The sequence below is a fragment of the Canis lupus genome, chromosome 18 (genome assembly GCF_011100685.1).
Source record: "Canis lupus familiaris isolate Mischka breed German Shepherd chromosome 18, alternate assembly UU_Cfam_GSD_1.0, whole genome shotgun sequence".
In the NCBI taxonomy this organism is placed as follows: Eukaryota; Metazoa; Chordata; class Mammalia; order Carnivora; family Canidae; genus Canis; species Canis lupus.
The window spans coordinates 40,253,123-40,261,466 of NC_049239.1; the positions used below are offsets into that span (position 1 = coordinate 40,253,123).

General features: G+C 34.4%; 1 pseudogene; it reads right to left on the bottom strand.

The window, feature by feature from the left end:
* Positions 1-1,440: 1,440 nt before the first annotated feature.
* LOC119864316 lies at positions 1,441-1,560 on the bottom strand (annotated as a pseudogene).
* Between the last annotated feature and the right edge of the window lie 6,784 nt (positions 1,561-8,344).

Consider the following 8,344-nt stretch of genomic DNA (forward strand, 5'->3'; position numbering starts at 1 on the left):
TTACATACATAATAATTCCACCTGAGCATAACGAAAATTGTGCTTCTTCCTTTCTCGTTTGAGTGACTTTAACATTTTGTTTTGTATTATTCATTTAGTTTGTATTGTTTTCTTTTGTATTGTTCTTTCATTTCATATCGTTCCTTTATCTCATATTGTTCATTTCTTCCATATGTATTTTTTGCCTCACTTTTGAATTGTTCTGGCTTTCACATATAAGCATGTGTATTTCTGGAACTTATTATTGTGTATTTTTGTGTATTATGTGTTATGTGATAGAAATCTCCAGTAAAATCTTTTTTTAATAATAAATTTATTTTTTATTGGTGTTCAATTTGCCAACATACAGAATAACACCCAGTGCTCATCCCGTCAAGTGCCCCCCTCAGTGCCCGTCCAGTAAAATCTTGAATGGTTTTTTGTTCTTGTGTTTTTTAAATTTTTTAAATTTATTTTTTATTTTTTATTTTTATTTTTATTTTTTTTTTACCAAACATAGGCAGTGTTGTCCATTACTATTTCTGGTTTTATTTTAGTTTATTTTGCTTTGTTCTTAACCTCTTTCTCTTCTCTTTTTCTGTAGGAACTCCACTATGTATCTATTGATATGTTGAATCATGCAACACAAATCTCTGAGACTGTGTTTATATTCCTTCATTCATTTCATATTTGTTTGCCAAATGGGATGATTTCTAGCTAACTAGCTCCAAGTTCATTGATTCTTTCTTCTATCTCCTGTTTGTTTTTGGATCTTTCTAGTGGATTTTTCATTTCAGTTATTGCATTTTTAACTACAGAATTCTAATTTGGTATTTTTATTAATCCTTTTCTTTTTATTGAGATTCTCTATTTGATGAATACTTATTGTAACACTTTCCTTTAATTCTTTATATATTTATTCTTTAGTTATTTGAACATATTATCTAGTTTTTAGTTCAAATTCAATTAGCCAATATATATGGTACGTTGTTAGTTTCAGATGTAGTATTCAATAAATTTATCAGTTGCATATAACATCTAGGACTCATACCACATGCTCTCCTTACTGCCTTCATCCAATTACTCCATCCCTCCACCCACTTCCCCTCCAGAAACCCTCAGTTTCTTTCCTATACTTAAGAGTCTTTTATGGTTTGCCTCCCTGTCTGATGATTTCCCATTCAGTTTTCCTTCCCTCCCCCTATGTTCTTCCACACTGTTTCTTATATTTCACGTAGGAGTGAAATTTATAATAATTGTCTTTCTCTGATTGACTTATTTCACTTAGCATAATACCCTCCAGTTCCATCCATGTCGATGTATATATTGGTAAGTACTCATCCTTACGGATGGCTGAGTAATATTCCATTGTATATGTATATATACCACGTCTTCTTTATCCATCCATCTGTTGATGGACATCTGGGCCCTTTCCATGGTTTGAATATTGTGGGCCTTGCTGCTATGAACATTGGGGTGTAGGTGCCCCTTTGGATCGCTACATTTGGGAATATAATGGATAAGCCTTGCTTTGGGAAAACCACCTTTGTGATCATGGTATCTCCCCTGCCAGGTAAGTATTAAATATATTATTTATAATAGTGCTTAAAATCTTTTCCTGCTCTAACATCTGGGTCATTCAGTTTCTACTGACTTCTTCCTCCCACCCTTCACCACTGCTCAAGTCTAGTGTATTATTACATTTTTCTTTTTATTTGTAAGGTCTTGAAAATTTCTGTTAAAAGCTATATATTTGGGCAGCCCAAGTGGCTCAGTGGTTTAGCTCCGCCTTCAGCCCAGGACATGATCCTGGAGACCTGGGATCGAGTACCAGGTCGGGCTCCCTGCATGGAGCCTGCTTCTTCCTCTGCCTGTGTCTCTGACTTTCTCTTTCCCTGTGTCTCTAATGAATAAATAAATAAAATCTTAAAAAACCTATATATTTGATATATTTGATACAGTGTTGATACTCTGTATTTTCTAAGTGCAGCTTTATTGAGTACTGACAATTATTTATTCAAAATTGTTGTTCTGAGTAACATCTCCATCAGTATTTTATGAAAGTTGTAGCTGCTCCATCTCTTCACCAGCACTTGATGTTTTATAATCTTTCGTTAAAGATTTTTTTTAATCTATATCCAGCATGTGGCTCAAACTCACAACCATGAGATCAAGAGTCACTTTTGCTCCACCAGCTGAGCCAGCCTGCGGCCCCTGGTATCCTACACTATTTTTATTGTCATCTCTTTTATAGTTAACTTTCTTTCCCTAGATTAGTAGTAAAGTAGAGCAACTTTCCTATTTTTTCTGGAAGTGGGATATTTTCAATATTTATTGCATGATGTTCTTATTTTTTTTTATTTATTTTTTTTTAATTTTTATTTATTTATGATAGTCACACAGAGAGAAAGAGAGGCAGAGACACAGGCAGAGGGAGAAGCAGGCTCCATGCACCAGGAGCCCGACGTGGGATTCGATCCGGGTCTCCAGGATCGCGCCCTGGGCCAAAGGCAGGCGCCAAACCACTGCGCCACCCAGGGATCCCCATGATGTTCTTATATGTACTTTCACCCCTTCCCTCACCCTTTGTTTTTATTTTGTCTTAGTTTTATTGATTTGTAAGATTTCTTTATAAATTTTGATTAGAGTTTCATATCTATGCAGTAAAAATATTTTTGCTGACTTTGTGGTTTACTTTTGCACTCTACAAATATATTTTTAAGTATCAATATAAGTCAAAGTCCCTTAATTTATCCTTAATGGTCAGAACTTTTTGTGTCTTATTTAAGAAATATTTTGCCTGTTAAGGTTTTAGGATGTCTCAATTTATATTATTTATTGTTATAATGTTTACATTTACTATTTATTATTGATTGACTTCTATTTAAAATAATGCAGCTTGAAATATTAAATACAGTGCACTCTGTTCCTTTTTTTACTTTCTCTATGATAGTAAAGCCTTAAAAGATTTAACCCCATTGACCCAACACTGCCTTTTGCATTATTGTTTCCATGCATTTATATTCTATTTATTTTAAATCACCTAATAGAATATTATTATTGTACAGCCAAAATTCAATCACAATTTATAATTACCCACACATCTCCAATTTACCCTTCCCTTTGCTTTCCATATTTTCATTGAAATTAATTTTTGTCTTTTCTCCTGAGCACTTGTTTAAGAATTATATACACACACAAAGACATACACACATATTGTAAAGTGCCCTGACAGTATGTGTACAATTTATTTCAGATTTCCTTTTTTTACTTATGAGAGAGAGACAGAGAGAGAGAGAGAGAGAGAGAGCACATATGGGGGAGGGTCAGAGGGAGAGGTAGAAGCAGACTCCCTGTTGAATGGGGAGCCCTATGTGCAGCTTGACTGCAGGACCCTGGGATCATGACCTGAGCTGAAGGCAGATACCTAACTGAGCCACCCAGGTGCCCCAAGTATACAATTTATTTCAATTTTATGTTTATGTACCTGAGCATAACCACCACATAAATCATAATGAAACAGGTATTTCCAGCATTACAGAATGATCCTTCATGGCTATATTACCATAACTTAATTTTAGCTGTTGTTAAACCTTACACAAATCTTACATATGAATTTTTTTAAAAATATGGACTTTTGTGTCTGCTTTCCTTTATTGAGCATAATTTTTGTGACATTTATTTATAATATTGTATATCAGTAGCTTTTTAAAAAAAGTACTGTTTGGCCTTCCATTTTGTGAATATATAAAAATTCATTAATTTGTTATAAAATGGTCTGTTTTATTTTCTAGTTTGTAATTATAAATATTATGAATAAAAATGCTTAGAACATTATTGTTCATGGATGTTTATGAACACATACTTATATCTGGGAAATATTGGGACATAAGTTAGCCATATATTCAGGTTACCATCAGACAGTTCTCCTAAATGCCTGTACTATTTTCATACACTGTTGGAAATGTGTCAGTAATGATATTAAACACTTTAACATATCCTTATCGGCTATTTTGAATGTTTTTCATATAAACTTTGTTTTTTTAATTTTTTCATATTTAGTTGTCTTGTCTTTTATTGACTGGTAGTTCTTTTTCGTATATTCTGGATGAATCTTTTGTCAGTACACACTCTATGAATACTTTTCCATAGTTTGTGGCTTGCCTTTTTAATCTTGTAATGGTATATATCCAGGGACAGAAGTCCTCAATTAAAACAGAAGCCTTGGGCAGCCCTGGTGGCACAGCGGTTTAGTGCCACCTGCAGCGGGGGGTGTGATCCTGGAGACTTGGAATCAAGTCCTGTGTCGGGCTCCCTGCATGGAGTCTGTTTCTCCCTCTGCCTGTGTCTCTGCCTCTCTCTCTCTCTGAATAAATAAATAAACAACAAATAAATAAATAATCTTTAAAAAAATAAAACAGAAACCTCACTGAGTGTTGTATATATAAGCAACTGGAATATAAATAAAGCTTTGGAGGAAGAAAGAATAAATAAATAAAACAAAGATCTATTCTTCCACTGTTATTTTTATTTTATTATTTGTATATCCCTATTAAGAAATGTTTGTCCATTTTGATGGACATGAAGACAGACTTATGTTTATCTCTAGAGACTCTATTTTTTTCGTCTTTCACACATTTACTTCTATGATCCATCTTAAATCAATCTTTGTATATGATGTGAGTTAAAGTTAGGGTTTCTAGCTCTTTCTACTTTCTTACCCTTATTAAAAATAATTTCCGGTTCTTTATATGTGATTACAGATTCACAGAAAGTGAAGAAGATATTACTTTCCACAAGGGAAGGCTTCACTCTTTCTAAAAAGGCATAACGGATGATAGGTTAAGTTAATTCAATTATTATTGGGGTTCGTTCTGGGCTGGATTAAAGTTATATCTCATTTTTTTCTGTCTTGTCCTTGTTTGGGTGTAGATTTCCCAAGATATTGATTAAGAAGTGAGCCTCTCTTCCCCTAGCTCTTAAACACTGCAGAAAATTCAGTTTTAACTCTTTGGTGGTGTGAACTTAGCCACCCTGCCCTATTCAGGCATATCATGGAGATATGGTGGGTTCAGTTCCAGAATATTGTAAGAAAGTGAATATTGCAATAAAGTGAGTTGAATGAGTTTTTTGGTTTCCCAGTGCATATAAAAGTTATGTTTATATCATGCTATAATCTATTAAGTGTGCAATAGCATTCTGTCTAAAAACGTTGGTGTGCATACCTTAGCTTAAAAATACTTTACTTTTTTAAAGATTTTATTTACTTGAGAGACAGAGACAGACATAGCAAGAGAGAACATGAGTGGAGAGAGAGGGAGAAGGAGAAGCAAACTCCTTGCTGAGCAGGGAGCCCAATTTGGAACTCGGTCCCAGGATCCTGAGATCATGACCTGAAATGAAGGCAGATGCTCAACAGACTGAGCCACTCAGGTGCTCCTAAAATTACTTTATTGCCACAAAACCCTAACCATAATCTGAGCTTTCAGTGAGTCATCATCATTGATCATGGATCATAGTAACAAATAGCTTAATAAAGAAAAAGTTTGAAATATTGCAACAATTACCAAAATGTGATAGATATACAATGTAAGCAAATGTTGTTGGAGAAGTGGTGCTGATCGCCTTGCTTGAGGTAGAGCTGCCATGAAGTTTCAATTTGTAGAAAACATAGTAGCTAGGAAGTTAAATAAAGTGAAGCATAGTAAAAGGAGATGTGCCTGCACATCTTCAAATTGCAGCCAATATCTTGAGGGGGCAGTCAGCCTTGTAATTGATGCCTCTATGTCTGCTGGGAACTTGTCAACCAAGCATGTAAACACTGAGACAAAATTCACTCTCTCTCCAGATTCCATCTTAATCTGCAAAATCTGAATCATTTTGTACTCCAGAAAGAAAACTCTAACCTTTTTTGCCTGGCCTACAGCAAGACCAAAATCTAGCAAATGTTTTGGGCAGGAATTCCACATTACATTTGCTGCTAGCTCTTCCTTCTAGCAGGATTTAGTGTCTTCTAAGCACAGCTGGGGAGTGGGAGACTTCAATCTATGCCTGTACCCCAGAACTATGGCTTTCTTACACTCTCCACCTTCCATCTCATTCAATTTCCTATTGAGGGTTAAAGCAGCTGTGTGTTTAAGCTCCTATATAATCCAGTTCATCTTGTTAGGCTGCATAACTGTCAAAAGGACTACTGTTTTCTTTTCCTCCAGAACAGTTACAGGACACAGGAGCCCCTGCTTTTGATATACTGCAACCTTTAATATTTGTTTTGTTTTGGACAATACCAAATGTTCCTCTGTGTTTTTCAGAATTTATTTATTTATTTATTTATTTATTTATTTATTTATTTATTTATTTTAGAGGGTATGAGGCAGAAGCAGAGGGAATCTTAAGAGAATCTTAAGCAGGCTCCATGCTCATAACAGAGCCCAACACAGGGCTGAATCTCATGACCTGAGATCATGACTTGAGCCAAAGTCAAGAGTCAGATGCTTAATCAGCAGAGCCACCCAGGTGTCCCCAGAATTTCTCCATTTAAATGTCTATTCACATATCTATCATCTATCTATCTATCTATCTATCTATCTATCTATCTATCTATCTAAATATCTGTCATCTATCTATCATCTACCATTTTACTTACTTACTTACAGCTTATTAGATTATTATTATTTATTTATTTATTATTATTATTATTTTTACAGCTTATTAGATATTCACATATCTATCTATCATCTATCTATCTATCTATCATCTATCTATCTATCTATCTATCTATCATCATCATCTTCATCTATCTATCATCTACCATCTTACTTACAGCTTACTGTGTGTCTATACTTCTGTTTATTTGTTTATCTGGTCTTCAGGCCTCTTCAGACACAGAATATGGCTAATACCCTGAGAGGAAATGCAACTATGTGTGATGAAACCTGCAAAATATCTGCCTGACCCTCTCCTGAGTCTTCTGATTCCTCTACAGAGCCCTCCATGCAAGACGACGCTGCATTATCAAGTGTGCCCTGAATCAGTGAGACTAAGTATGCTCACATATCCAAGTTCACCCCTCTCTGAAACCTATACTACTACAACTCTCTTCTCTTCAATAGTTACTCACTTTACTCAACAGATAATGTGTTATCTTATCTTGCTTTTCTTGTGTGTGTTTTTTTTTGCATAGATGCTGTTTTGATCACAAGTTATTCCATCCACAAGTAAAAGTGCATATTTTCCTAACTTTTTTTTATTTTGAAACATTTCAAACTTATAGTACAGAGTCAAGAATAAGACAGATTTTCAATAATATTTAAATGATCTCTCTTGTGTTCCTTACCTATAGATACTAACTGCAATTGATTAATTGCTTTATCAGTCTCTCAATCCCTATTTTAATATATCTATGTATGTATGAGTGTTTATATGCCCATTTCGTATATATTTCCTTAAAATAGTAATGACATAATATTATTTTATATTATGCATCACAAAGTCATGCTTCCCAAAAGTTTGAGATATAACATTAGGTAATACATTCATCTTCACACAATACTTTGCAAACTCATTTACCATATCTCTTCATTACCTGTTCCCCTAACAGCTTTTGCCCCGTATATTATCTTAAATCTCTTTACTTTTGAATGTCACAGAGTAACTGGTACAAGTAAAAGGATTAAACAGAAGTGAGTTGAATGAATAAACTATAACTAATAACAGTTATTTTCTTCTATAGCTATTTTTCTAAGATACCATTAAGATACATAATTTAAACATAAAAATGGAGATATATGTCTTTACTTGGATGACAGCATTTTTGGAACAACAAAAAAGAAAGGTCTGATCCAAGAAAATCATGCCAAGAAACTATTACATTTTTTTCTCTGAGATAAGAATGCCTTTGATAAATTATAAATTCCTATCGTTGGAGTGTTCTTTTCATTTGAATCAATGTCAGAGTCTTTTAAATACATGGTGCATTCTTTCAGAGCTTAGCATCAGAATTTGTTTAAAAAATGTACTAGCTCTTGAGAGAATGAAAATGTTAAATCATAAGAACAGTGAATATGGTAAAATAGACTGAATTTACATTTTCATGTCAAATTCAACACTCATGTCTTCAAATTCATGAGACTACCTTGATTATAGTTTTTTTTTTTAATGATAGGCTTTTTTAAAAAATTTGATTTATTTATGATAGTCACAGAGAGAGAGAGAGAGGCGCAGAGACACGGGCAGAGGGAGAAGCAGGCTCCATGCACCCGATGTGGGATTCGATTCCGGGTCTCCAGGATCCCGCCTTCGGCCAAAGGCAGGCGCCAAACCGCTGCACCACCCAGGGATCCCTGATTATAGTTTTGTTGGTGTT